We start from the raw sequence: 25392 nt of genomic DNA, 5'->3' as shown, positions 1-25392 counted from the left end.
GGTCTAATGCAGGTGGGAAGTATACAGTAAATGGTAGAACCCTTAGGAGTATTGACAGGCAGAGAGATCTGGGCGTACAGGTCCACAGGTCACTGAAAGTGGCAACGCAGGTGGATAAGGTAGTCAAGAAGGCATACGGCATGCTTGCCTTCATCGGTCGGGGCATAGAGTATAAAAATTGGCAAGTCATGCTGCAGCTGTACAGAAGTTTAGTTAGGCCACACTTAGAATATTGCATGCAATTCTGGTCGCCACACTACCAGAAGGACGTGGAGGCTTTGGAGAGAGTACGGAAGAGGTTTACCAGGATGTTGCCTGGTCTGGAGGACATTAGCTGTGAGGAGAGGTTGGAAAAACTCGGATTGTTTTCACTGGAACGACGGAGGTGGAGGGGCGACATGATAGAGGTTTACAAAGTTATGAGCGGCATGGACAGAGTGGATAGTCAGAAGCTTTTTCCCAGGGTGGAAGCGTCAGTTACTAGGGGACATAGGTTTAAGGTGAGAGGGGCAAAGTTTAGAGGGGATGTGGGAGGCAAGGTCTTTACACAGAGGGTGGTGAGTGCCTGGAACTTGCTGCCGGGGGATGTGGTGGAAGCAGGTACAATAATGACGTTTAAGAGGCATCTTGACAAATACATGAATAGGATGGGAATAGAGGGATACGGACCCCGGAAGTGCAGAAGGTTTTAGTTTAGGCAGACATCAAGATCGGCGCAGGCCTGGAGGGCCGAATGGCCTGTTCCTGTGCTGTACTGTTCTTTGTTCAATGTTAATAAAAGTTTTTTAAAATGAAACAAGCCATTTTATTACCATCAAAATGGGTTTGATCAATCAAGGTCAGGAGCTGCACGAGTCCTTAATGAGCCACATGTAGCTCCAGAGGTGCAGGTTGCAGACCCCTGTACTAAGTAGTTCTTGAGTGTAGGAATTGTACTTTGGGAGTGAGTCAGCTTGTTAACTCTGTGACTGTAATGTGTTTTAAATATATTAAAATATACTTACTGCACACCATGTTGGTTTGATCTCCCTCAGAATCTCTTACAGTGCTTTTCAGTTAATTCAGTACTTTCTGAAGTGTTATTCACTGTTGTAATCTAAGAAACACGGCAGACAATTTATGCAGATTGATGTTTCTAGAAGCTTGCTGTGCATAAATTGAGCAATATTATAAGAGTTAAGAGAGCATTTTTGAAAAGTTAAGGTTTTGGTGAGCCTTTTAAAGACAGGAGAAGAGGTGCGAAGGTAAAGCAGTTTAGGGAGAAGTTCACAAAATACATGGAAGGGAAGGATACACAGCCTGCCAGAGTCGAACAAATGAACATACGAATTAGGAGCAGAAGTAGGCCATTCGGCCCCTCTAGCCTGCTCCACCATTCAATAAGATCATGCCTGATCTGTTTGTGTCTCGAATTCCACACTCCCATCTACCCCTGATAATCTTTGATTCCCTTGCCTTACAAGAATCTATCTACCTCTGCCTTAAAAATATTCAATGACCCCACCCCATCACCTTCTGAGGCAGAGAATTCCAAAGTCGCACAAACCTCTGAGAGAAGAAATTTCTCCACATCTCTGTCCTAAAAGGGCAACTCCAAATTATAAAACAGTGCCACCTAGTTCTGGACTCATCCACAAGAGGAAACATCCTTTCCACATCCACCTTATCAAGACCGTTCAGGATCTTATAAACTTCAATCAAGTCTCCCCTCACTCTTCTAAACTCCAGTGAAAACAAGCCCAATCTGTCCAACTTTTCCTCAAAAGACAACAAGCTCATTCCAGGTATCAATCTAGTAAACCTCCTCTGAACCACCTCCTTCCTTAAATAAGGAGACCAAAACTGCACACAGTATTCAAGATGTGAACTCACCAATGCCCCGTATAACTGAAGCATAACATCCTTACTTTTATTTTCAATTCATCTCATAATAAAGAATAGCATTCCATTAGTCTTCTTTATTACTTGCTGTACCTGCAAACTAACTTTTTGTGGCTCCTGCACTAGAGCAACTAGATCCCTCTGCACCTCGGAATTCTGCAGTCATTCTCCGTTTAAGTAGTACTATGCTTTTTTATTCTTCCTGCCAAAGTGAACAACTTCACATTTTGCCACATAATACTCCATCTGCCAGATCTTTGCCCATTCACTCAATCTATCTACATCAGACTGCAACCTCCTTCTATCCTCTTCACAACATATTTTTCTACCTATCTTTGTGTTATCTGCAAATTTATCTACCAAGCCATCTCTCCCCTCATCTAAGTCATTGATATAAATTGCAAAAGGTTGAGGCCCCAGCACAGACCCCTGCGGGACTCCACTTGTCACATCCTGGGTGTTCTCGTACAGCAGTTGCTGAAGGTAAGCATGCAGGTGCAACAGGCGGTAAAAAAAGCAAATGGTATGTTGGCCTTCATATGAGAGAATTCAAGTACAGGAGCAGAGATGTCTTGCTGTAATTATACAGGGCCTTGGTGAGGCCACACCTGGAATATTGTGCGCAGTTTTGGTCTCCTTATCTGAAGAAGGATGTTCTTGCTATAGAGGGAGTGCAGCAAAGGTTTACCAGACTGATTCCTGGGATGGCAGGACTGACTTATGAGGAGAGATTGAGTCGGTTAGGATTATATTCACTGGAGTTCAGAAGAGTGAGGGGGGATCTCACAGAAACCTATAAAATTCTAACAGGACTTGACAGGGTAGATGCAGGAAGGATGTTCCCAATGGTGGGGGAGTCCAGAACTGGGGGTCATAGTCTAAGGATACTGGGTAAACCTTTCAGGACTGAGATGAGGAGAAATCTCTTCACCCAGAGAGTGGTGAGCCTGTGGAATTCGCTACCACAGAAAGCAGTTGAGGCCAAAACATTGTATGTTTTCAAGAAGGAGTTAGATATAGCTCTTGGGGCGAAAGGGATCAAAGGATATGGGGATAAAGTGGGAACAGGTTACTGAGTTGGAACATCAGCCATGATCATAATGAATGGCAGAGCAGGCTCGAAGGGCCTATTTTCTATGTAATCAGAAAAGGGCCACAGATATCAACTGGAATGTAAGGCTGCAGAGATAAAAGACAGGAGAAGAGGTGTGAAGGTAAAGCAGTTTAGGGAGAAGTTCACAAAATATATGGAAGGGAAAGATGCATAGCCTGCCAGAGTCGACCAACGAACATACGAATTAGGAGCAGAAGTAGGCCATTCGGCCCCTCATGCCTGCTTTGCCATTCAAGGAGAAATTTTGAAGAAGGATTTTGAATTCAATATTTTAGTGGGCAGGGACCAAAAGATGGTCTTTGAGGACAGGAATGCTGGGTGAATACAATGCAGTCTCACACGGGGCGGCACAGTGGCGCAGTGGTTAGCACCGCAGCCTCACAGCTCCAGGGACCCGGGTTCGATTCCGGGTACTGCCTGTGTGGAACAAAAACAAGAAATGCTGGATTCACTCAGCAGGTCTGGCAGCATCTGTGGAAAGAGAAGCAGAGTTAACGTTTCGGGTCAGTGACCCTTCTTCGGAACTGCCTGTGTGGAGTTTGCAAGTTCTCCCTGTGTCTGCGTGGGTTTTCTCCGGGTGCTCCGGTTTCCTCCCACAAGCCAAAAGACTTGCAGGTTGATAGGTAAATTGGCCATTATAAATTGTCACTAGTATAGGTAGGTGGTAGGGAAATATAGGGACAGGTGGGGATGTTTGGTAGGAATATGGGATTAGTGTAGGATTAGTATAAATGGGTGGTTGATGTTCGGCACAGACTCGGTGGGCCGAAGGGCCTGTTTCAGTGCTGTATCTCTAATCTAATCAAATCTAATAAGAGATAAGGATTTGAATGAGTTGATGTTCATGGAAGGTAGAATCCAGGAGGCTGATGTGGAGGATGTTACAGAGGTCAAGTTTGGAAGCGATGAAAGCTTAGATTCAGGGTTGGTCAGGTGAGATAAGGGTGAAAGCAGATGATATTGCAAAGGTAATAGTAAACTTCCTGTCATGGATGAGTTAGATGAAGAACCCTCATCACCAGAGCTCAAGAAAGTCATAGACCGTCTAGCAAGCAGAAGGGCACCGGGCAAGGACAGAATCCCAGCCAAACTGCTCAAGCACAGAAAGTCCCATCTATTGCCATACCTTTATAACCTTCCCTGCTGGAAAGTAGGCTTTGTTCCACAGGAGATGCATGAAGCCAAAATCATCACACTATACAAAAACAAAGGCAACAGAGGAGACTGCAACAACAACAGGGGCATCTCGCTCCTTAGCATCACCAGGAAGCCCTTTGCTAGGGTCATACTTAAAAGACTCCATTTACTTGCTGTCCGAGGGACCCGGAAGCGTAGTGCGGTTTACCTGCCAGCAGATCTACTGTGGATATGATCTTCTCCAGAAACCAACAACAAGAGAAGTGTTGGGAACAGAGTACACCCTTTTAAACTACTTTCGTAGTTCTCATTAAGGCATTCTACACTGTCAACAGAGCAGGACTCTACAAAATTTGGGAAAATTGGCCGTCCACCAAAACGCCTCAAATCTGCTCTTTCCCTGACAACATGCACTGCACGACACAGTTTGATGGCTCCTCTTCCAACAGTTTTGGAGTGAAAATGTAGTGAAACAGGGTTGTGTCCTAGCCCCTCTGTTTGGCATCTTCTTCTCCACACTTCTGACCTTCGCCTTCCCTGCAGATATAAAAGGAGTCTACTTGCAAACTTGGTCTGATGGCAAGCTTTACAATCTATCAAGGCTGAAAACGAAAACAAAAAGACATCCTGTCCTGATCAGAGAACTCCGCTACGCTGATGTTGCTGCGCTAGTCACTCACACAGAAACTCAGCGATAAAGACTCATGGACTGTCTCTCGCATGCTTGTTCATGCTCCCCAACTTGTTCTCCTTTACTATAAGCGTCAAGAAAACTGTGGTCATGGGACAAGGTGCTGTATCTCCACCCCTGATCACACTAAATAATGCCCCACTGGAAGTGGTTAGCAACACTGCTACCTTGGGTTCACGGTAACAGACAATCTGTCCCTTGATGCAGAGCTCGATACATGCATAGAGAAAGTAACTACCGCCTTTGGCCAACTTGCGAAACACATATGCACCAAGCTGACCCTTAGGACGAAGCTGATGGTTTATAAGGTCTGTGTTCTCAACACCTTGCTGTATGGTTGTGTAACATGAGGACTTACAGCTACCAGGAAAAGAAGCTCAATAACTTCCATCTTCGCTGTCTGTGGCGCATTATGAGCATATCTTGGCATGACAAAATGACAAATGTGGCAGTCCTCTCAAAGGCAGAGCTCCCAAGTATGTTGGCACTAATCAAACACAGGCGACTTCGGTAGATTGGACACATCCACAGGATGGAAGATGGTCGCATACCCAAGGGCCAGATGACCAGCGGGGCGCTCAAAGTTTCACTTCAAGGCGGCTTGAAAGCATGACATGAAGGCCCTAAATGTCGACTATCGCACCAGGGAGTCACTACTTGGCAAAAGAGGGAAATGGCGACGCATCCTGTAGACTGGTGTGCACTATCATGATGACCAGTTGCTACAGCAGCTTGGCAACAGGTGCCAACATCAAAAACAACTCAGTGTCACATGTGGCACTTGTGGCAGAACCTGCCTCTCGGGAATTGGCCTTCAGAGCCATCAGCAAAGGTGCACCAAGAGAAGACACCCCACCTAAATGGATTGTTTGCTGCATGTCTATCATCTTTCATAGATGGAAGGACGCTAACCAATAGTAAACACGATTGGAGGTGAAAAGGGTATAGGATTTTTGAAATAAGAATCTTCTGAGGAAAGTTCTATGAAAGACTGGATGGAGCTGTTTCTGTTAGATATCGCCGATCATATTTAGCAAGTGGCTGAATCATACATATGATGAAGATTCCTGATTTAATCCCAAATCTGTACAAATTAGCCACAGTATCCTTTTGTCAGAACGAGGAAAATTAGCTGGGGTTTCTGCAGCCTCATCCTCAGTTGCTAACCCTGTTGGAAACATGTGCATGTCAGGTGAGGACAAGAATGGGTTGCGGTGGGGTGTCCTGTTGTCAAATACCCTGCAAAAACTGACGATCAGGACATAACTAATGCTTTCTTGGATGAGGTACTGTTTGGCATTTGACTCAATTCCAATTGGATACAATGATACTTTATCTACATACCAAGACAAAACCATTTGTGGAGTTCACACTTCCTATTGTTTGTGCTCTGACCCAAAACTCAATATCAATGGACTCCGAGACTCACTGTCTCCAAGCTCCAAACTTAACAAAGAAAGCTATAAGAAAACAATTAAATCATAACTAGGTGCGAATGGCCACCATCCATTTCCCCCATTGTGTAGCAATGGCTTCGATCTTCAGATCATTCCGGGTGGACAATAGAAGAACTGATGGTGGTCACCTGACTGAAACTAATCAGCAAATCTCCTTACTCCAAGCACCAGGGAGAGACTGAGCAGTCTGTAAACAGCTGCGAAGACAGCAATAATATTAAAGCAAAATACAAGAAATGCTGGAATCACTCAGCAAAATACTGCAGGTACTAGAAATCTGAAATAAAAACAAGAAATGCTGGAAATACTCAGCAGGTCTGGCAGCATTTGTGGAGAGAGAAGCAGAGTTAACTTTTCAGGTCAGTGACCCTTCATCAGAACTCAGTGCCACACTACCAGAAGGACGTGGAGGCTTTGGAGAGGGTACAGAAGAGGTTTATCAGGATGTTGCCTGGTCTGGAGGGCATTAGCTATGAGGAGAGGTTGGATAAACTCGAATTGTTTTCACTGGAACGACGGAGGTGGAGGGGCGACATGATAGAGGTTTACAAAGTTATGAGCGGCATGGACAGAGTGGATAGTCAGAAGCTTTTTCCCAGGGTGGAAGAGTCAGTTACCAGGGGACATAGGTTTAAGGTGAGAGGGGCAAAGTTTAGAGGGGACGTGCGAGGCAAGTTCTTTACACAGAGGGTGGTGAGTGCCTGGAACTTGCTGCCAGGGGAGGTGGTGGAAGAGGGTACGATAGCAACATTTAAGAGGCATCTTGACAAATACATGAATAGGATGGGAATAGAGGGATACGGTCCCCGGAAGTGCAGAAGGTTTTAGTTTAGGCAGGCATCAAGATCGGCACAGGTTTGGAGGGCCGAATGGCCTGTTCCTGTGCTGTACTGTTCTTTGTTCTTGTTTTTATTGCAAAGACAGCAATAAAGGCATAACACCTGTGCCTTAAAACTGCAGACTACCACATCTTAAGGCCGCCTATCCTGTTCCTTTTCAGGTCCATCGGTACAGAACACCAACCTCCTAGTAATAAGACGACAAGCAACTAACCTCGTGACCTAGGTTTGGGGAGGGCAAACAAAGAAAGTGAATACACAATAAATGGGAGGACATTGAGAGGGGTAGAAGAAATGAGAGACCTTGGAGTGCATGTCCGCAGGTCCCTAAAGGTGGCAGAACAGATAAAGTGGTGAAGAAGGCATATGGAATGCTTTCCTTTGTTGGCCGAGGTCTTTTGGGCCTCCTTATCTCGAGAGACAATGGATACGCGCCTGGAGGTGGTCAGTGGTTTGTGAAGCAGCGCCTGGAGTGGCTATAAAGGCCAATTCTGGAGTAACAGGCTCTTCCACAGGTGCTGCAGAGAAATTTGTTTGTTGGGGCTGTTGCACAGTTGGCTCTCCCCTTGCGCCTCTGTCTTTTTTCCTGCCAACTACTAAGTCTCTTCGACTCGCCACAATTTAGCCCTGTCTTTATGGCTGCCCGCCAGCTCTGGCGAATGCTGGCAACTGACTCCCACGACTTGTGATCAATGTCACACGATTTCATGTCGCGTTTGCAGACGTCTTTATAACGGAGACATGGACGGCCGGTGGGTCTGATACCAGTGGCGAGCTCGCTGTACAATGTGTCTTTGGGGATCCTGCCATCTTCCATGCGGCTCACATGGCCAAGACATCTCAAGCGCCGCTGACTCAGTAGTGTGTATAAGCTGGGGATGTTGGCCGCTTCAAGGACTTCTGTGTTGGAGATATAGTCCTGCCACCTGATGCCAAGTATTCTCCGAAGGCAGCGAAGATGGAATGAATTGAGACGTCGCTCTTGGCTGGCATACGTTGTCCAGGCCTCGCTGCCGTAGAGCAAGGTACTGAGGACACAGGCCTGATACACTCGGACTTTTGTGTTCCGTGTCAGTGCGCCATTTTCCCACACTCTCTTGGCCAGTCTGAACATAGCAGTGGAAGCCTAACCCATGCGCTTGTTGATTTCTGCATCTAGAGACAGGTTACTGGTGATAGTTGAGCCTAGGTAGGTGAACTCTTGAACCACTTCCAGAGCGTGGTCGCCAATATTGATGGATGGAGCATTTCTGACATCCTGCCCCATGATGTTCGTTTTCTTGAGGCTGATGGTTAGGCCAAATTCATTGCAGGCAGACGCAAACCTGTCGATGAGACTCTGCAGGCATTCTTCAGTGTGAGATGTTAAAGCAGCATCGTCAGCAAAGAGGAGTTCTCTGATGAGGACTTTCCGTACTTTGGACTTCGCTCTTAGACGGGCAAGGTTGAACAACCTGCCCCCTGATCTTGTGTGGAGGAAAATTCCTTCTTCAGAGGATTTGAACGCATGTGAAAGCAGCAGGGAGAAGAAAATCCCAAAAAGTGTGGGTGCGAGAACACAGCCCTGTTTCACACCACTCAGGATAGGAAAGGGCTCTGATGAGGAGCCACCATGTTGAATTGTGCCTTTCATATTGTCATGGAATGAGGTGATGATACTTAGTAGCTTTGGTGGACATCCGATCTTTTCTAGTAGTCTGAAGAGACCACGTCTGCTGACGAGGTCAAAGGCTTTGGTGAGATCAATGAAAGCAATGTAGAGGGGCATCTGCTGTTCACGGCATTTCTCCTGTATCTGACGAAGGGAGAACAGCATGTCAATAGTCGATCTCTCTGCACGAAAGCCACACTGTGCCTCAGGGTAGACGCGCTCGGCCAGCTTCTGGAGCCTGTTCAGAGCGACTCGAGCAAAGACAGAATACAAAAGCAGGGATGTAATGCTGGAACTGAATAAAACACTGGTTAGGCCACAGTTGGAATATTGCATACAGTTCTGGTAACCACATCACAGGAAGGACATAATTGCTCTGGAGAGAGTACAGAGGTGATTTACAAGAATGTTGCCAGGGTTTGAAAATTGCAGCTATGAGGAAAGATTGGATCGACTAGGGTTGTTTTCCTTAGAACAGAGGAGGTTGAGGGGTGATTTAATAGAGATTTACAAAATTATGAGGGGCCTAGATACAGTAGACAGGAAGGACCTGTTTCCCCTAGTGGAGAGGTCAATTACCAGGGGGCACCAACTTAAGGTGATTGGTGCAAGGATTAGAGGGGCCATGAGGAAAAACCTTTTCACACAGAGGGTGGTGGGTGTCAGGAATTTGCAGCCTGGATTGGTGGTGGAGGCAGAAACCCTCAACTCATTTCAGCTGGCGCAGACAGGATGGGCTGAATGGCCTCTTTCTGTGCCATAACTTTTCTATGGTTCTACCTATTGAAAATCCAATCCTTCGACAGAATCATGCAACGACTTTGATATATGACTTTGGCTATCGAATCCTCCTAACAGCACTTCAGGAGTGAAAATGCCTTCTTCACCGGGCTCACAACAGATGCTTTCTCCCCAAGATAAGCCAAATCACATGACTTACAAAGTATTCCGTCGTTTGTAATTTGTAAAAGTGCACTATCCTCTTTAATGGCGTTCTTTCTCGAGTTTGTGTGAGAGAGTGATGAGTGAGTGACATTGCATTAGACTTTCAGGGTGAACATGTGAATAAAAATAATCCTCTTTATTTCAACCCACAAAAAGCTTGCAGCTCCTTATTCAAATTGGCCATATACTCAGGGTTAAGAAATACACCCATCTTCCTTTTCAAAAAAACACACTGTATTTGGACAATAAAGGGAAGAGAACTGGGGTTTCAATTCTCTCTCATCTCTGGCCGTAACAGTGATAAGAGCCACAACACCACTGTGACAGTCTAGATATGGTAAGTGGTGGAAGGTATAGCCAAGGGGGGAGGCTTTGGTTAGGGGGAAGGTGTCATCACCCCTCAGCCAGGTTTCCATCAAAGCCATGCAATCATCCATAATAAGCTCATGAGTTGCAAGGGCTTGGCTCATCAGTGAATGGATATTCTAGAGGGAGATGTGGGGAGAGCCAGTGATAGTTGTTCCACTGGCAGAGTCCACAGGTTTGGCAACTTGGAGGGGTGAGTTGAACAGGGAGGAGATTGGAAAGATCAGCCCCCAGCGGCAAACTAAGTGTGAAGGTCGGCGAGAGAGTTGGATGAGGCGGTTGGGTTTACTGCTTGGAAGGAGGCAGTGACAAGTCCCTCAGCAGACTTTTTGGAGGATGTCAAGAGTGGCACAGAGGGAATCTGTTGGCTCATCTAAGAGGAAGTCAAGCCTGGAACAGCAGCAGGAGAGTAGGAAGGTCAAGGAATACTCAAGAGATATGCGATAGATCTGATCTTTTCCTCTGGATGTTTCGCCTCTCCCCTTAAAATTCTTTTACGCTAAACAGCCTGAGCACTTGTCCTTTACATACCAGAAAATGGAATTACACACAGCCTAATTCAATTAGCATGTACCACATTTTCTTCCCTTATTCCCCTTAATGTTTCCACTCTGCACCAATCAGGTCCTGACCATAAAAACTGAAGCAAAATGCTACAGATGTTGGAAATCTGATATAAAAACAGAAAATACTGGAAATATTCAGCAGATCAGGCGGCATCCATGGAGAAAGAGAGTTAATGTTTCAAGTCGATGACACTTCAACGACTTTTAGGAAAGGTCGGAAACATTGGGGGAATTTTATGCTGGCGGTGGGGGGGCCTCAACATTGGGGGAATCTGACACCGAGATCCCTGCGTTACCTCTTTTCTGGAAGGCCTTACATTTATATAGTGTCTTTCAGGACCACAGGATGTCTTAAAGCACTTTACAGCCAATGAGGTACTTTTGTTGTAAGATAGGAAATGCAGCATCAAATTAATGCTCAGGGAGCTCCCACAAACAGTAGTGTGGTAATATCCAGATAATCTATTTTTAGTGATGTTGATTGAGGATAAACATTGGTAAGCAGACTGGGGATAACTCCCCCACTCTTCTTCAAAATATTGGCATGGGATATTTTACGTCCATCTGAGAGGACAGATAGAGCCTCAGTTTAATGTCTCATCTGAAAGACAGAGCCTCAAGTGTCAGCTTTGATTTTTGTGCTCAACTCCTGAAGTGGGATTTGAACCCATAACCTTCTGCTGCTAACTATGTTAACAAGAAGTCAGTGGTTCTGAGAATGTAAATGTGATTGGCAGTTGCTAGCACCTGGAATCAATAGAAAGTCTGGGTGGCTCTGCTGTTGCCAGAGTTGTGGACTTTGCATTTTGGAAAAGGACAATTGGTGATTGATTTTTGACTTGAGATCTTACCCCGGGTCCTTCGTCTCAGGAAACCCCCCAGGGTAAGCGGTGTCTCATCCTGCCCCCCAATGGTGACCCCCTTACATCCAACAGGCAAGCACACGTGGGATACTCAAGCACCATTGCTGCAGACCCCCAGTAGGATGGAGACATCAAGGCCCCGTTCACCCAGAGGACGTCTGCAATGGTTATCCAGAGTAACGCGGCAGCGCACTGAGCAGACTGCCTCCACCTCAGCTGTTAATGTCAGGGCAGAAAAAGAAAATTGAAACAGTTTTGAGCACGAATTGGCACGGGTGATATAGAAAAGTTCATGAATGCAAAGATGTATTAAAACATTTTTATTTCATGCAAAATTTGATCCACTCTCAATAATGTTTTGCTTGATTACAGATGGAAACAAATAGGTTTTTGGCAGGCCTATGGCAGGAATGCAATGATGCTTGCAAAGCATCTCAGGAAATGTCCACTGTCCATACCTCATTGGAATTTCAGCCTTCAATCGTCAATGATGGCTGCTTTCCTATTGATGATTAATAACTTTTTTCCAATTCTGTTAAGCCTTGCTTTTATTATAACAGTTATAACTTAACGCTGCTTGCAGTAGTATGTATTTGCATTCATCGTAGCCCATGGATGATTTCAAATGCCAATCACATGAAAGTGCAGCCATGATTCCTTAAGACTACAGAGATGAATAAGACCTCATGCAAAAGGGAATTTCTGTGGGGAATTGTTATGTTTCTCCTCCCAACATTCCTTGATGACGTGGCTTATTGTTGGCTAAAATTTGCATATGGCAGCCTTGTTATCATTGTTGTCCTCCTCCTTACCCTCTTCATCGTCATCCTCATCTGAGGAGGACTGGTGTTCCTCCTGTTCCTCCACCTGCAGCATGTTGCCTTGTCTAACTGTAAGGTTGTGCAAGGCACAGCAGACAACAATTATTCGTGACACCCTCTGTGGTGAATACTGAAGACCCCTCCAGACCAGTCAAGGCAACGGAGTCACATTTTCAGCAAGCCAATGGTGTGCTCAAAGATGGCTCTGGTGGATGCTTGAACAACACTGTTCCTCTCTTCAGCAGCGCTTTGGGGATGACGTACTGGTGTTATCAACCATGTACAAAGGAGGTAACCCTTGTCACCCACGATCCATCCGTCCACTTCGGCTGGTTCCTCAAAAACTGCAGGCAGCTGGGCATTCTTCAAAATGTAGGAGTCATGACAGCTCCATGGGAAACGTGCACAAACATGCATGATTCTTCTCCTGTGGTCACAAACCAGCTGAATGTTTAAAGAATGGAAGCCTTTGTGATTCACAAATACAGCAGTCTGGTCCCAGGGAGCTCTAATGGCAACATGAGTATAGTCGATCACCCCTTGCACTCTAGCGAAGCCAGCAATGGTGCCACAGGCCTTACTGCCTGGCTGTCCTCGTCTACAAGTAAGTAGACGAAATCATTGGGAAGTTGAAAAAGGGCATTGTTTACCTCTTTGATGCACCTATGGGTCGCAGACTGCAAGATGTCACCCGTTGATCCTTGGTAGCTAAGAAATTGAGTGCAATAGTCACCTTGAGGGTAAGTGGCATGAAAATGCACTTGATAAGGTGCCACACAAAAGATTAATACACAAGATAAGGGCTCATGGAGTTGGAAGTAATATATTAGCATGGCTAGAAGATTAGTTAATGGACAGGAAGCAGAGAGTAGGAATGAACAGGATATTTTCAAGTTGGCAGGCTGTAACTAGTGGATTGCCTCAAGGATCAGTGCTGGGGCCTCAGCCATTTACAATCTATATTAATGACTCAGACGAAGTGATTGAGAGCAATGCACCCAAGTTTGCTGATGATACAAAGCTAGGTGGGAATATAAGCTGTGAGGTGGACACAAAATGCTGCAAAGAGATATAGGCAGGTTAAGTGAATGGGCAACAAGGTGGCAGATGGAGTATAATGTGCGGAAATATGAGGTTATTCACTTTGGTATTAAGAATAGAAAAGCAGAATATTTGTTTAAAGGTGTGAAACTTTTAAATGTTGATATTCAGAGAGACGGGTGTACTCACACAAGGAACACAAAAGGTTATGCAGGTTCAGCAGACAATTAGGAAGGCAAATTGCATGTTGGTCTTTATTGTGAGGGGATTGGGGTACAAGAATAAAAAAAGTGTTGCGACAATTGTATAGTACTTTGGTGAGATCACATACGGAGTACTGTGCGCAGTTTAGGTCTTGATATTTAAGGAAGGATATATCTGGATTGGAAGTGGTACAGGGAAGGTTCACTAGATTGGTTTCTGGGATGAGAGGGCTGTCCTGTGATGAGAGGCTGAATAAATTGGCCCATACTCTCTGGAGTTTAGAAGAATGAGAGGTGATCTCATTGAACCATATAAGATTCTGAAGGGGGTGGACAGGTTAGACACTAAGAGGTTGTTTCCCTGAGCTGGGGAATCTGGAACATGGAGGCACAGTCTTAGGATAAAGAGTCAATCATTTAGGAATGAAATGAAGAGAAACTTCATCACTCAAAGGGTTGTGAATCTTTGGAATTGTCTACACCACAGGGTTGTCGATGCTTCATCATTGAATATATTTCAGGCTGAGATGAATGGATAGTTGGACTCTCAGGAAATCAAGGGATATGGGGAGTGGGCGGGAAAGTGGAGTTGAGACAGAAGATCAGTCATAATCATATTGAATGGCAGAGCAGGCTCAAGTGGCATTCCTATGTTCTTAACTCCCCGAGGGCAACTTACTAGGTTTTGTAAGGTTCATTGCCTTTATCTATGTGAGTCCCACATGTCACCAGCTATCAGCCCCAGCACCTCATCAAACCTAATAATGCTTTAAGGCACTTTCACACAGCTCCTGTAAAAGCTCAAAGTAAATTTACCAGGTTATTTCCTTAGCAAATTTACTTTATTGCAGTCAGCCGCATGAGACCCAAGCACCATGAGTCAGCAGTACCAGCACAGGTATTAAACAACAAGTACAAACAACATTATCGTCCAACTAGAATACAAGTCAAATGCCAGTCAAGGCACAATACAGTCCACAGAATGCGCAAGGTATTGCATTTGAAAAATCTGGTAGGAAAGAGTGTGCAGGTGACTTTACATTCTGAGGCAAGGGTCTGCAACCTTTTTTACCTGATGAGCTTTTTATTTTAAAAAATTACCTATAATAAAAACTATTGGGAGCTGCAAGATGAAAATTCAGCATTTCTGAACTATTTGGTAGAATGCATAATTTGTATATTTAATAAATAAAATATGTGTTGAATTCATGAATCAACAAAAATTTAATTAAAATAGACCTAATTCTGAATTATCGTGTTTTTGGCAATTTTTACTATAATTTTCACAAATAGTCATCTTTAAAACAAACTTTAACTCAAGACGCATAGAATTAAGACTTTTATTTGGCTGTTGGTAAAAAAGCTTCTAATAGCACATTCAGAATAATTTATCATCTCAGCTATATTAGAAACAATAATGGTCGCAACCATAAAACCTGTTCCTTGAATCAAAGGCACTGTCTATAACCATTGCAAAGCTGTACCATTCTAACAGGTTTATTTAGAGAATGATGATCTTTTTTATTAAAATACTCATTTGAAACTGTACAGCGTAGCATAATGATTAGACTTTTAACTTCACAATAAAAACACGGTTCTTACTTTTCTTGACCTAATTTTTTTTCGTTTTTTTTCATGTTATTGCAATCCAATTGGAAAAGGTTGGGAGCCACAAATGAGATGTTAATGTTGCTCCGGAGCCGCAAGTTGTAGACCCCTGTTATAGGGTTACACTGCAGTTAATGGGTTGCAAGCAGGCAAATACGTTGGTTACATACACATTCCTCTTTCAGGGAGTTAAATTTGTAATATTGAGACAACAGCTCCTGTGCTGTCCAAACATTTAAATTAATTGCAATCTAAGAGACCCCCGGCACTTTTTACATTTCATTTGACGTTGCATTGGATTTACACTATGCAGTGGAATTTCCTGTGTGAGCATAATTCGGAAATAATGCCCAAATTACGCCCATTTGTGCAACCATTTTGTAGATGTTAATTTATGCCTAAATTTTCTGCCAATCCCATTAGCATATGCCGGAATATAACATTGATTTAAACAAGTGCATATCAGCATAAACAATCAGAGCCTGATGTATGTGGTTGGTTGGTGTCCTTCCATCTATGAAAGATGATGGACACACAGCAAACAGTCCATTTAGGTGGGGTGTCTTCTCTTGGTGCACCTTTGCCGATGGCTGTGTAGGCCAATCCTTGAGTCGCAGGTTCTGCCAGAAGTGCTGCATGTGAAGCTGCCAAGTGTTGCTGTGAGTTGTTTTTGACATTGGCACCTGTTGCCAAGCTGCTGTTGCAACTGGTCATCGTGGTAGTGCACACCAGTCCACAGGATGTATTGTCACTTCCCTCTTTCTCCAGCTAGTGACTCTCAGGTGCAGTATTCAACATTTAGCGCCTTCATGTCACATTGAAAGCATCCTTGAAGTGGGGCTTTCGGCGCCCCACTTTGGTTGTCTGGCTCCGGCTACCTCACCATGCAGAAGGTCCTTCGGTATGTGACCATCTTCCATCCTGCGGATGAGTCCGATAGACCGAAGCCGCCTCTGTTTTATTGGTGCCAACACACCTGGGAGCTCTGCCTTTGAGAAGACTGCCACATTTGAGATTTTGTCCTGCCAGGATATATCCATAATGCGCTGCAGACAGCAAAGATGGAAATTGTTGAGCTTCTTTTCCTGGTAGCTTTAAGTTGTCCATGTTTCACAGCCATAGACCTAGGTGTGCTGAGAACACAGGCCTTATAAACCATCAGCTTGGTCCCAAGGGTCAGCTTGGTGTTATCACATGTGCATTTCGCGAGTCGACCAAAGGTGCCTCTTTCCCGATGTGCGTACCCAGCTCTGCATAAAGGGACAGATTGTCACTGTGGACCCAAGGGAGCAGAGCCCAATGAAAGTGTTGGATTCACTACTCTGCACAAAATAAATATTTGCATTTACATAGCAACTTATCATGTCACAGTGGGGGAAAAGTTTTATACATATGCAGGTTCATTCCTGCTGTACACAATACGAGAAAAAAAAGTAAGAGATTGACAATTGGTGTCTGATTATGTAGCATATACCAACGACATGTGCGGTTTCTTCAGTGCTGTCAAGGCAATCTATGGCCCAAGCACTCAAGGGCTCACCCCGCTGAGAGCCAAGCATGGAGGAGAACTCATCAAGGACAGGGAAACAGTCAGTGCTCACTAGCGGGAACATTTCAAAGAGCTCCTCAACCAAGACTCTGTCTTCGACTTGAATGTCCTCAATTCCATCCCTCAACACCCTGCCCGGCTCAGTCTCAGTGCTAGCCCAGTCTGGTGCAAGGTCAAAAGAGTCATTCAACAGCTGAAGAACAACAAGGCTTCTGGAGCAGATGGAATCCCTGCCAAAATCCTGAAACATAGCGGAGATACACTCCTGGCACAACTTCTTATCTTTCATAAATAAAAACAAGAAATGCTGGAAATACTCAGCAGGTCTGGCAGCATCTGTGGAGAGAGAAACAGAGTTAACATTAACTCTGCTTCTCTCTCCACAGGTGCTGCCAGACCTGCTGAGTATTTCCAGCATTTCTTGATTTTATTTCAGATTTCCAGCATCTGCAGTATTTTGCTTTTAATATTCATATCCTTCATCTGGGAGATGGAGTGCTTGCTGAGGGACTTCTGGGACACTGTGATCATGACTATTCAAGAAGGGAGACAAGATCGATTGCAGCAACTACAGAGAAATCTCCCGGCTATCTGCCACAGCGAAGATCGTTGCAAGGAGCCTCGTCAATCGCCTTCTCCCAGTAGCTGAAGATCTCCTTCCGGAGTCGCAGTGCAGCTTTTGCCCATCGAGAGGCACCACAGACATGATCTTCACTGCAGAGTAAATCCAAGAAAAATGCAGGGAATAACACCAACCGCTGTACATGCCCTTTCTCAACCTCACAAAAGCCTTTTCCTCTGTCAACCGCAAAGGCTTATGGAGCATCCTGCTCAAATTTGGCTGCCCTCAGAAGTTTGTCACCATCCTCTGTCTGTCTACTCCACAATGACGTGCAAGCCGTGAGCCTCACCAACGGAACCACCACAGACCCTATTTCAGTCTAGACTGGAGTCAAGCAAGGCTGTGTCATTACCAACCCTCTTCTCCATTTTCTTTGCTGTAATGCTACACCTTACCTCCAGCAAACTACCCGCAGCATGGAGATAATCTACAGAACAGACAGGAAACTTTTCAACCAACATCGCCTTCAATCCAAAACCAAAATCACTCCAACCTCAGTCATCGGTCTTCAGTATGCTGATGACCCTTGCGTGTGCGCTCACTCTGAAACTGAGCGTCAGATCATTGTCGACTCCTTCTCTGAAGCATATGAGAAAATGGGTCTTTTACTAAATGTTCAGAAAAGAAGGTCCTCTTCCAACCAGCTCCCACATCACAACACCTCTCCCCATCAATTAAGATCGATGGTAAGATCCTGGAAAATGTGGACCATTTTCCATATCTTTGGAGCCTCCTTTCAGCGAAGGCAGACATAGAGATGAGGTTCGTCATCGCCTCCAATGTGCCAGCTCAGCTTTTGGCCAACTGACAATATGAGGAACAGGATCTCAAACCCGGGACCAAGATTATGTTTTACCGGGCAGCAGTGATCCCTGTGTTCCTATATACCTCAGAGACTTGGACACCCTACAACAGGCACCTCAAGGCGCTGGAGAAGTACCACCAGAGGTGCCTCTGCAAGATCCTCCAAATCCAGTGACATGACAGGCAGTCTGACAGCAGCATCCCTCTCCCAAACCAACCTGCCAAACATTGGGGCACTAATTACCCAAAACCAGCTCTGCTGGGCGGGTCCTGTCGTTCATGTGCCTGGCATCAGACTCCTGAAGCAGCTGTTCTACTCAAACTTGGTTGTTGAAGGAGACGCCCAGAGGGACAGCGGAAATGCTTTAGAGATGTCCTCAAAGCATCCCTGAAGAGATCAAACATCCCCGTTGACTCGTGGGAGTCCTGGCTCATGACTGTCCGAGATGGAGAAAGCTGATTCGGGAAAGCATTGTACACCTCGAGAGACTTTGTTAGGAACAAACGGAGGCGAAGTCGAGGCATTGGAGGAAGCGCACAAATCTCCAAACTATTCATTTACCTGACCCTTCATGCACCACCTGCCCCTTATCTGGCAGAGTCTGCAGATCACGCATTGGACTTATCGGCCATCTCAGAATTATCATACCAGCTTGGAAGCAAGTCATCCTCGATCCCGAGGGACTGCCTAAGAAGATGTAGCATATTGTGAATGTTAGGGTTCTGTAGGGGGTAATTGCCAGAGGCTGAATGTGTTGTTGTACTCGTGTTTATTTGTTTCAAATTTGGTGGGACACTAGCTCATGAGTTTCCCCTGTGGTTATGCATAAATCTGACTCTCTATGATTCTGTAACTGGGGAAATCTGGAACTTGTAGACTAACCTCTGCAAATATCTGTCTCACAGAATTTAACCTAAACAAATGCCAGTGTTAAAATAGCTTAGTTAGGACAGTGGAGCACAACTGCACAGCAAGCAGCAGAGAATTTTGTTTATTTTCAATAACAAAAATTGTTTAGGCAAAATTGTAAAAATAATTTTGTGTTGGTTCTCTGTTGTTCTTTAAAACTTTGTGCATGTCAAATTTGCTGGGCTGCCAACAAGCATTTCTGTGGTTCATGTTTGCGCATTATTTTTGCTGAATGGAGTTTTTTCTCCTGAGGTTATAAATTCTTCAGGATTTTCTTTGCTGGTGTGTGTTTTTGGGTTATGTTTGCTGATGCAAATACTGATTTTTTTTTTGTGTGTTCATATGAGAAAGAACATTGGTGGAGAAACTATTAAATGACTCAGCTTAGTATTACTTGACGTGCAAGATGTTTTAAATTGTGAGCTTTGTTCAGATGTATGGCTTTGGAATGGAACCTTTTGTAATGAAAGATTAAGTGCAATACTTCATGGTTTTAGCATCTCTAATGGCAGTAGTGCACTACAAACTACAACTGACTACAAATTATCTGCTATAACTGGTACTTAGCCATCAGGTTTACTTTGAATCTGACACCAGAGAGAATAAAATCACTGATTTGTTGCTGGAGGCAATTTTCAAAATTGACAATGAAACTTGGCTGCCACATTTCACATGTTCCCTTCCCACTTGACTAGTTCATATCCAAATATTTGGGTCTTTGTGTGGAGACTGGTTGTAGAATCCAAGCAGCCTAGATGGCTGGCAGACTATTTGATCCGGGTATCACAGCTGAACCCTTTCCTTCTTCGCCAATATTCATAAATGGAACTTTTAAAAATTCATTTCTTTGCTCCATCTTCTCCTAGAGTGTTGACGTCAGGGGCCCTCAGTTGGTTCCATTTCTACCTATCCCAATATAGCTAACATTAAGTTAGCAATGGCTTCTCTCTCACCCAATCATGGCCATCTCTGGAGACCCTCAAGGTTCAATTTTTAGGTAATTAAAGCAGAATACTGCGGATGCTGGTGATCTGAAATAAAAACAGAAAATGCTGGGAATACTCAGCAGGCCTGGCAGCATCAGTGGAGAGAGAAGCAGAGTTAACGTTTCAGTCTGTGACCTTTCATCAGAACAGCATGAACTGATGAAAGGTCACAGAGCTAAAATGTTAACTTTGTTTCTCTCTCCACAGATGCTACCAGACCTGCTGAGTATTTCCAGCACTTTCTGTTTTTATTTCAATTCTTAGGCCTTCATTTTCCTTGTTCACCTGTTTCCCCAGCAAACTGTATTCACGGGTATAAGTCCAGCTTTCATATGGATGATGATGTAAATAGCAGGCAACATGGATTCAGTGAAGGAAAACCCCCCCTGCCCGATTTCCTTGAGGAAGTGAGATCCCTTAGGAGGTGGTGTAAATAGATTTCCACAAGGCATTTGACAAATTCTCCACGAAAGGATTTACTTAGGATCAAAGCTATGGGGATTTAGGATAAATCTTGAGTACAAATAAGGAATTGGTTATAGAAAACAATAGGTACTTGTTTGAGGAGTTACATTGAGTTGGGGGGGGCAGGGTTTGTGGTGCAGGAAGTACTGGATGCGGTGTCCCAGGGACTATTGTTGCAACCAATAAAGTTTCGAAGTTTCTAATTCATATCAGTGATTTTGACTCAGATATCCAGACTAGGGGAATCAGATAGGGCAGTTACTCAAATTGGTGTGGGACTGAAGTCACATATATGGCTGGGTAAGGATGGCAGGTTTCCTTCCCAAAGCACATTAGTGAGCCAGTTCGGGTTTTAATACAATCAACAATTTCATGGTCATTTACACTACTTTTTATTCCAGATATTAAAAAAGAATGAATTCCAATTCTCAAACTGACAACTGTTACCAGTACATTAGCATGACCACTACACCATTGTATTCTGTTGTGTAAAAAGATTTGCATTTATATAGCACCTTTCATGACCTCAGGATGTCCCAAAGCACATTACAGCCAAAGAAGTATCTTTGAAGTCATAGTGTCATTATAGCACAGAAGGAAGCCATTCAGCCCATCGTGTCCATGCCAAGTGTAGTGTAATCACTGTTGTAATGTAGGAACAATATATTGTCTCCTAAATTAAGCACATTTGGATGTATTATTATGTTCCTCCCTAAATCTCTCCCGTTTTCTTAAATTAGAATTCAGTTTTTTTTATACCTCTTCCTTTACGATACTCCTTAAAACCTACCCCCTTGACCAATCTTTTGGTCACCTGTCCTAAATATCTCCTTATGTATCAGCTTGAAAAAAGAACAAAGAAAAAAGAACAGTACAGCACAGGAACAGGCCATTCGGCCCTCCAAGCCTGCACCGATCTTGATGCCTGCCGAAACTAACACCTTCTGCACTTCCGGGGCCCGTATCGCTCTATTCCCTTCCTATTCATATATGTGTCAAGATGTCTCTTAAACGTTGCTATCGTATCTGCTTCCACCACCTCCCCTGGCAGCAAGTTCCAGGCACTCACCACCCTCTGTGTAAAAAACTTGCCTCGCACATCCCCTCTAAACTTTGCCCCTCGCACCTTAAACCTATGTCCCCTAGTAACTGTCTCTTCCACCCTGGGAAAAAGCTTCTGACTATCCACTCTGTCCATGCCGCTCATAACTTTGTAAACCTCTATCATGTCGCCCCTCCACCTCCGTCGTTCCAGTGAAAACAATCCAAGTTTTTCCAACCTCTCCTCATAGCTAATGCCCTCCAGACCAGGCAACATCCTGGTAAACCTCCTCTGTACCCTCTCCAAAGCCTCCACGTCCTTCTGGTAGTGTGGCGACCAGAATTGCACGCAATATTCTAAGTGTGGCCGAACTAAGGTTCTGTACAGCTGCAACATGACTTGCCAATTTTTATACTCTATGCCCCGACCGATGAAGGCAAGCATGCCGTATGCCTTCTTGACTACCTTATCCACTTTCAGTGACCTGTGGACCTGTACGCCCAGATCTGCCTGTCAATACTCCTAAGGGTTCTGCCATTTACTGTATACCTCCCAACTGCATTAGACCTTCCAAAATGCATTACCTCACATTTGTCCGGATTAAACTCCATCTGCCATTTCTCCGCCCAAGTCTCCAACCGATCTATATCCAGCTGTATCCTCTGACAATCCTCATCACTATCCACAACTCCACCAACCTTTGTGTTGTCCGCAAACTTACTAACCAGACCAGCTACATTTTCCTCCAAATCATTTATATATACTACAAACAGCAAAGGTCCCAGCACTGATCCCTGCGGAACACCACTAGTCACATCCCTCCATTCAGAAAAACATCCATCCACTGTTACCCTCTGTCTTCTGTGACTGAGCCAATTCTGTATCCATCTTGCCAGTTCACCTCTGATCCCGTGTGACTTCACGTTTTGCACCAGTCTGCCATGCGGGACCTTGTCAAAGGCTTTACTAAAGTCCATATAGACAACATCCACCGCCCTTCCCTCATCAATCATCTTCGTCACTTCCTCAAAAAACTCAATCAAATTAGTAAGACACGACCTCCCCTTCACAAAACCATGCTGTTTCTCGCTAATGTTTGTTTGTTTCCAAATGGGAGTAAATCCTGTCCCGAAGAATCCTCTCTAATAGTTTCCCTACCACTGACGTAAGGCTCACCGGCCTATAATTTCCTGGATTATCCTTGCCACCCTTCTTAAACAAAGGAACAACATTGGCTATTCTCCAGTCCTCTGGGACCTCACCTGTAGCCAATGAGGATGCAAAGATTTCTGTCAAGGCCCCAACAATTTCTTCCCTTGCCTCCCTCAGTATTCTAGGGTAGATCCCATCAGGCCCTGGGGACTTATCTACCTTAATGCTTTGCAAGACACCCAACACCTCCTCCTTTTTGATAATGAGATGACTGAGACTATCTGCATTCCTTCCTTAGGCTCATCATCCACCAAGTCCTTCTCCTTGGTGAATACTGAAGCAAAGTACTCATTTAGCACCTCGCCCATTTCCTCTGGCTCCACGCATAGATTCCCATCTCTGTCCTTGAGTGGGCCAACCCTTTCCCTGGTTACCCTCTTGCTTTTTATATATGTATAAAAAGCCTTGGGATTTTCCTTAATCCTGTTTGCCAATGACTTTTCATGATCCCTTTAAGCCCTCCTAACTCCTTGCTTAAGTTCCTTCCTACTGTCTTTATATTCCTCAAGTGCTTCATCTGTTCCTAGCCTTCCAGTCCTTACAAATGCTTCCCTTTTCTTTTTGACTAGGCTCACAATATCCCATGTTATCCAAGCTTCCCGAAACTTGCCAAACTTGTCTTTCTTCCTCACAGAAACATGCTGCTCCTGGATTCTAATCAGCTGACGTTTGAAAGACTCCCACATGTCAGATGGTGATTTACCCTCAAACAGCCGCCCCCAATCTAAATTCTTCAGTTCCTGCCTAATATTGTTATAATTAGCCTTCCCCCAATTTAGCACCTTCACCAGAGGACTACTCTTATCCTTATCCACAAGTACCTTAAAACTTATGGAATTAAGGTCACTGTTCTCGAAATGCTCCCCCACTGAAACTTCGACCACCTGGCCGGGCTCATTCCCCAATAACAGGTCCAAAATGGCCCCATCCCTAGTTGGACTATCTACATATTGTTTCAAGAAGCCCTCCTGGATGCTCCTCACAAATTCTGCCCCATCCAAGCCCCTAGCACTAAGTGAGTCCCAGTCAATATAGGGGAAGTTAAAATCACCCACCACTACAACCCTGTTACCTTTACATCTTTCCAAAATCCGCCTACATATCTGCTCCTCTACCTCCCGCTGGCTGTTGGGAGGCCTGTAGTAAACCCCCAACATCGTGACTGCACCCTTCCTATTCCTGAGCTCCACCCATATTGCCTCGCTGCATGACCCCTCTGAGGTGTCCTCCCGCAGTACAGCTGTGATATTCTCCTTAACCAGTAATGCAACCCCCCCACCCCTTTTACATCCCCCTCTATCCCACCTGAAGCTTCTAAAGCCTGGAATATTTAGCTGCCAATCCTGCCCTTCCCTCAACCAAGTCTCTGTAATAGCAACAACATCATATCTCCAAGTACTAATCCAAGCTCTAAGTTCATCTGCCTTACCTGTTATACTTCTCGCATTGAAACAAATGCACTTCAGACCACCAGTCCCGCTGTGCTCAGCAACATCTCCCTGCCTGCTCTTCCTCTTAGTCCTACTGGCCTTATTTACTATGTCCTCCTCATTTACTTCACTAGCTGTCCTACTGCTCTGGTTCCCACCCCCCTGCCACACTAGTTTAAACCCTCCCGAGTGACGCTAGCAAGCCTTGCAGCCAGGATATTAGTGCCCTTCCAATTTAGATGCAACCCGTCCTTCTTGTACAGGTCCCATCTGTCCCTGAAGAGAGCCCAATGGTCCAGATATCTGAAACCCTCCCTTCTACACCAGCTGCTCAGCCACGTGTTTAGCTGCATTATCTTCCTACTTCTAGCCTCACTGGCACGTGGCACAGGGAGTAATCCAGAGATTACAACCCTCGAGGTCCTGTTTTTTAACTTACTACCTAACTCCCTAAACTCCCCCTGCAGGACCTCATCACTCTTCCTGCCTATGTCATTGGTACCGATGTGTACCACAACCTCTGGCTGTTCACCCTCCCACTTCAGAATGCCCTCTGGCCGTTCAGAGACATCCTTGACCCTGGCACCAGGGAAGCAACATACCATCCTGGAGTCCCTTTCACGTCCACAGAAGCGCCTATCTGTGCCCCTGACTATAGAGTCCCCTATAACTATTGCTCTTCTGTGCTTTGTGTATCAGCTTTTGTCTGATAACACTCTTATGAAGCACCTTGGCATGTTTTACAAAGTTCTTCTTCTTCTTTGGCCTCCTTGTCTCGAGAGACAATGGGTAAACACCTGGAGGTGGTCAACGGTTTGTGAAGCAGCGCCTGGTGTGGCTATAAAGGCCAATTCTAGAGTAACAGACTCTTCCACAGATGCTACAGATAAAATTGGTTGTCGGGGCTGTTACACAGTTGTCTCTCCCCTTGCGCCACTGTCTTTTTTCCTGCCAAATGCTAAGTCTCTTCGACTCGCCACACTTTAGCCCCGCCTTTATGGCTGCCCGCCAGCTCTGGCAATCGCTGGCAACTGACTCCCACGACTTGTGATCAATGTCACAGGATTTCATGTCGCGTTTGCAGACGTGTTTAAAGCGGAGACATGGACAGCCGGTGGGCCTGATACCAGTGACGAGCTCCCTGTACAATGTGTCCTTGGGATCCTGCCATCTTCCATGCGGCTCATAT

General features: G+C 44.9%; 1 protein-coding gene across 5 annotated transcripts in view; it reads right to left on the bottom strand.

Moving 5' to 3' along the window:
- Positions 1-25392, bottom strand: part of ddx4 (DEAD (Asp-Glu-Ala-Asp) box polypeptide 4) — a 163119-nt gene that overhangs the window by 118508 nt on the left and 19219 nt on the right. Inside the window, exon 2 of one of the 5 annotated variants that reach the window (XM_068033103.1) lies at positions 1005-1096. The exons of the other annotated variants lie outside the window; for them this stretch is intronic. The gene's annotated coding sequence lies outside the window, so the exon portion shown is untranslated. The remainder of the gene's footprint in view (positions 1-1004; positions 1097-25392) is intronic. 5 annotated transcript variants of the gene reach the window in all.

The sequence above is a fragment of the Heterodontus francisci genome, chromosome 1 (assembly GCF_036365525.1).
Source record: "Heterodontus francisci isolate sHetFra1 chromosome 1, sHetFra1.hap1, whole genome shotgun sequence".
Classification (NCBI taxonomy): domain Eukaryota; kingdom Metazoa; phylum Chordata; class Chondrichthyes; order Heterodontiformes; family Heterodontidae; genus Heterodontus; species Heterodontus francisci.
Note: the sequence above shows the minus strand (reverse complement) of the source record. Positions and strands in the feature narration are given on the sequence as shown.